Genomic DNA, 5,637 nt, shown 5'->3' with positions numbered 1-5,637 from the left:
GGCGGACTGGGTCTAAAAATATTGGTTGCCAGGAAACTAAGGGGGCCAATCTGCAACTACAATGCTATCATTTGATTTTTTTTTTTTTAATATTCTTTTCAACTGTCCACAAACACGGCCAGGCTGAAATAATTAATGCATTCTTCCAGGAGTGAATAAAAAATTCTCAAACTTGAGAGGATGGGCCCCTTAGATACTAATATAGGACCCCATATATGGATTCTAATGGCGAGCGCAGGGGCCCACTTGCCACCGGGCAAACTGACAGCCTGGCCAGTCCGCCACTATACACACACACACACACACACACACACACAGACGCATATACATCTAAATCTAGGATAGGCTTCATTCAGTTCTTGTCAACCAAATCCACTCTAAAGTCTTTGATCGGCCTGGGACCGTCGTAGAAGACGTTTGCCCATGCCATGCTGGCATAAAAACCCCAAACCATCTTGTTGGGACACGAACTTCTTATGACACAGCCATGCTTGTATATGTATAAACACATACATACATGCACATATGTATGTGTTTATACGTATGTATGTATGTATGCCTGCGCTTCTTTTTGAATCGTTTTAAAAATAATTTTATAACTTTCTCTTTTGTCCAAATTTAATTAATCAAATGGAAATTTTCATTCGGGAACATTAATAGACTGTTTCGCCTCGTTGAGTTATTGTTTAACCCCAGGTCAATCTTGAAGGACAGACACAGGGTCTAAAAATATTGCCGCAAAGATCTGGGTTTAGGAGCATCTAAAACTTCATTTTAAGACGTAGGGGATGTGATTTGAACGAGATTTAGCTGCTATTTCTAGTACGTCCTGGAACTATGTAACAGGCTTTTTTTTTCTTTCTTGGATGTGTCACATTGAACGGCGACGACCTTAGTCCAGGTTTAAATCTTTTTTTTTTTTTTTATAATTCCGTTTGTTGTAGAGTATTATTAAATCGATGCCAGTACTTGATAAATATCGTATCGGCTCCGGAAGGATGAAAAAGCAAAATTGATCGCTGTGAGATTTGAAAATAACAAAAAGGTTCATAATTAAACAGCACACGGTAATATCATTTGTTGTTCTATCGAATCTCACATGAAATCGTATTTTGGATTCCGCTGTCGATATTCAAAAATATTTTTAGTTTCGTCATTTTGAACAATGTTGAGATTGTGTAGTTGTAGTTGATTGAATCGACCCAGTTTCAGAACTGGTACCTACTCCGACTAGATCTCTCATTGTGGACGAGCTAAGAACAGCAACGAAAGTTTTTACCGGGTTTTACCTATGGCGAAAAGAGAGATTTAAACTTTTATTTGTTTGCCTCAAGCGAAAATAAATATTTCATGTCGGTTAGGTGGAATGGTGCGATGTATAAGTGGAGAGGATTATAATAAGCCAAGTGTTTTTTTAATTTTTTATCGTGGTTAAGAATTACATTTGATGAATCTAAAAGAGAGACAAAGTGGGTTGTGGCCACTCCCCCTCATAATATACAACCTCGAGGGACGAAACTCTATCGTGTGTAAGTATTGAGGTCGGCGCTCGATTTTCTTTGGATAGCTTCATAGCTTTTGTTCCTCACACACACACTACACACATACACACATGCTACCACGACCAAGTGCGGTTGTTACGACAACCTAAACTATAAACACTAGGATGATTCTGTGTGTATATAATATAATGTATATAGAATGGAATATATCAGAAATATCGTGAGAGGCGGGAGAGTTTGTGCAGAAAACACAGATATTTGTATAATGATGTCAACAGACCTAACAACGGAGTAGAAAAGGTACACCCATTAAAGACGAGGATATTCTTGTTAATAGGAATGCTAGATGTGGATCGAAGTCTAAGAGAAGTGGATATTGATGAAGAGGGAAGCAAAACTAAGAAGATCGGAAAATAAAAGAAGAAAATCAAGAGAGAAAAACCGTACAAACAAAAGAATCATTGTTACACCTGCCCGAACTTTAAATTAGTCTGCCTAAACTTTTATCTAAGCAAAAGTTCAAGGCTGCGTGTTCGATTCTTTAAAAATCAACGAATATTTAAAAATCCACAGATTGATCAAACAATCTTTGTTTTTAATTAAATTTTCAGATTTCAACGTTTAAAGATTTCTTCTTAAAATGTAAGTAAAATTATTGCGGATTCAGGTCTCTTGATTAATTTTTTTATTTTCTTATCGTATCCTTCCTTTTTTTCTGAATATTTCCATTAAAAAAAAAATGTTTACTCCTAGCTAAAAATTAATTAACCCCTACAATTTTCATTAAGCCTAATTACGGCCAGTCCTAATTAGTAAAGATTGCACCAATGAGAGAGCAGCAATTATTCACTCCTTTCCGTCAAACATGGCTGATGCTAAAAAGCGGTATGTCGATGTCTTTCACTTGTTGTTTATCTTCTGCTTTATTTCTTCCTCGGCTCTCTCCACACTCGTTTTAATAGATATTTCATTGACCAAAGGACCTCTATCGCAAATGTTGACACCTGGCCATATAAACCCGACGGTGCTGGCTTCAAAAAGAACCTGTTTCTCTCCCTCTCTCTTCTTCTTCCCCAACTTTTCCCATTTTTCTTCTCCACAAAAAAAAAAAAACGTTTTTCGGCTTCAAATGTCGACTTCTCTCTCTTTCTAACGGTTTACATATCGTCTCCTCTCCTACTCACCTTCTCTTATACCGATCTGTTACAAAGTGTATATAATTATTTCAATATCTAAAGGGATGTAAAGTTACTTTTGGGACAAGCATCAGAAATTTATAGACAAAATGGGAGAAAGACAGGTTTTTCCTTTTTTAACAACGTAGAATCATTGGAAAAATAGGATTTTCGACTGAAAAGAAAATTGATTTTCGTAAATAAATAAACAATTTATAGAATTGATCTGTGACGATTCTCTTGTATTTTAAACGAGGCATTTAAACAGTGATATATATATATACATATAAATATATATGTATGTATATATATTTGTGCACACGCAGGATTTTACAATATTGTCGTTGGTAGATTTCGACTATTTACACAATATTTGAATTTTATTAATCATGAATTAAAAAGTCAAATTTTGTTTTCTTTTTTAGATGCATCTAAACCTGTTAATTACCATAATTTTTTAATTGCTGTCGCTTAGAATACAAAATGACTCTCTTCGTTTACTGGAATATATATTTCTATATAAACAACATATTGTTACAAATCCACAAAATAAAACTAAAACACCATGATTTTTATGATTAAATTTAACAATTATTGATAAAAATAATGTTATAGCTCTTTAGATATTCAGTTGCAAACGTCGAGATCTGGTGAAGGGCACCTTTTTATGTTTTGAAGGTATAATTTGCGGGGGGTTACCGAGATTTCTGTTTTTCCTTCTGTTAATCCATTTTGCTAAAATCTTGTGAGTTTACCATATTTCTTCACTGATATTTCTACAGCAACCATTATATAAAATAGGGATAGAAATAGGTTCAGACGAAAGAAAAATAAAATTAGATTCGAGCCTCCACCCCTTAACAAAAGCAGATAACATTTTTTCTGCCCACCTTATAAAGATAACGAGGAATGAAAATAAAATTTAAAAAAAGCGAAATTGCTGCTTTTTCTTCTTCTTATTTTCATGGGAGGCAACTTCAATGTATTTGGTTGAAGTCATCAAGAAGAATTGAGTTTGGTGACGATCTGATTCTTGCAGATTATCAATGGTTGGAACGATACCACTTACACTTCCTTAACCAATATTTCCTCCCTCTCATCCTATGGGAAAAGCATTCATGCCACTACCACTGTGTTCGTTTAACATAATTTATCACCATTTAATGCCTCGTGAGATTTGACGAAGACAAGCAGCATGGTGTTTCAAGCGGGTTTTACCCATATTAATGTTAATCGTATCTTTGGACATTCATCTTGGGAGATTATTATTATTATGATTATTATCGGTGCCATCGTAGTGACTTGGCTTTTGTTCGATCTGATCCAACTTTCATCCAGAGACGTCAAATGACAGCAAGTTGAACGTTTTACAACGGCTGTTATTTATGATTTCGCTATGATATATTGTTGCAAGCAAAAGAGACCAGCCACCGACAATTATGATTTCGTTAAAAGTTTGCTGTAATATTTCTTATTTCCAACGAATTTAAAAGACTCAGATGTTCTCAGGTCGACAGTGTTTTTCTCAGGATGTGGGCATCGTCATCATCATCATTACTATTATTCAAATGCCGCCGCCGAAGTCGGCTTTGCATTTCATTGTTTCGGGGTCGATAAAATAAGGGTCCAGTTGGTCAGAATCGATTAGCCCCTCCCTCCAGAATTTCAGGCCTCCTACTTATTATTGAAGAATAAATTATCGTTATTGTTGTTGTTGTTGTTGTTGCTTGCACATTGTCGTGTTGCTTGGGTTTCGCCGCTAATTTCTCGTTGCTTCGCAAATAACCAAGCTGACTCTCAGCAATACGTTAATACGTTGCTTCAACATTGGCCGAACTGGAGGGAGATATGGCCAGATCTCCTTCAAACCACATCTCAGTGTCTTTAAAACAGAACACATTGGATCTATATAGACTGTTTGGAAATATAACGTGATGGTCATGTCTGGAACAACTTTGATCATAGGTCTGCTTCTCGGGACTAACCTATGGCCAATCGAACATATAATGAATGTGCCTGGCTTGCTAGAAATAACAGCCAAACTACTCTCCAATCAGATCCTACTGCATTTGCATAAGGACAAAGTCGTTTGAGACAATGGAGTAGATATTCCTGAAGATCTAGAATTGTCCTTCATTGACCGGTCTGATTGTACAGAGTTGATCTGGAGCTAAACGACACACGCAAACAAACGCATTTCATCAGATAAAATCTGTGTGTGTCAGTGAAAAGTTGCTCCGAAATAATTTCCATTGACAAACTTTTAACCTTTCCTTGTGGCCTTGTGCTTATCACAAGAAACCACACAGACGTGTGTGCTTGCATTGGGAACCAATTATAAATTCTAGACTTAATGGGGAGGGCACCTTCCCCCCTCCCCCCCCAAAAAACACCAAAACAAAAATAATCCTGTTATACTGTGCAAAACAAAGTCATGATAAACTATATGACAGTGTTAAAATGAGATTGGTCTTGTTAAATCTTCACAAACAAAAGTTAGAAGTGTCTGGCAGTTTCTTTATGTTTCTGTGTCTCTCTCTTGTCTCGATTTAGTGTCTCTTGTTACATGTGTGAAATGTTCGTATTTTTAATAAATTGCATATTACTAATTAAAAAAAAATCAACAGCAAAAAAATGATGTTTAATCATTTTGTTTTACCATTGGAGTTACCTCCCGATTAATATCAACGGTTGTAGTAAGGTAAACATGTTGTAATGAGTCAAGCACACTGGCCTCTCAAGGTGCATCTTAATTCATTTATTTGAGGCATTTATTTACCGAAAGTGCTCTATAACTAATTAGAAATTAGTGGGGTTATATAACAAATGTGTGAAAAGCATGAATGTTGAATATAGTTTCATAAAGAAAATTTGTGTATATTTCTCTCTCTCTCTCTATGTGTATATATATATATATACATATATATATACATATATATATATATATATACATATATATA

At 35.4% G+C, this 5,637-nt stretch overlaps 1 long non-coding RNA gene across 1 annotated transcript in view; it reads left to right on the top strand.

The window, feature by feature from the left end:
• The first annotated feature begins 308 nt into the window (after positions 1-308).
• Positions 309-5,637, top strand: part of LOC128250921 (uncharacterized) — a 6,727-nt gene continuing 1,398 nt past the window's right edge. Inside the window, exon 1 of the long non-coding RNA XR_008266858.1 lies at positions 309-2,144. This is a non-coding gene — a long non-coding RNA (uncharacterized LOC128250921). The remainder of the gene's footprint in view (positions 2,145-5,637) is intronic.

The sequence above is a fragment of the Octopus bimaculoides genome, chromosome 26 (assembly GCF_001194135.2).
Source record: "Octopus bimaculoides isolate UCB-OBI-ISO-001 chromosome 26, ASM119413v2, whole genome shotgun sequence".
NCBI lineage: Eukaryota > Metazoa > Mollusca > Cephalopoda > Octopoda > Octopodidae > Octopus > Octopus bimaculoides.
Note: the sequence above shows the minus strand (reverse complement) of the source record. Positions and strands in the feature narration are given on the sequence as shown.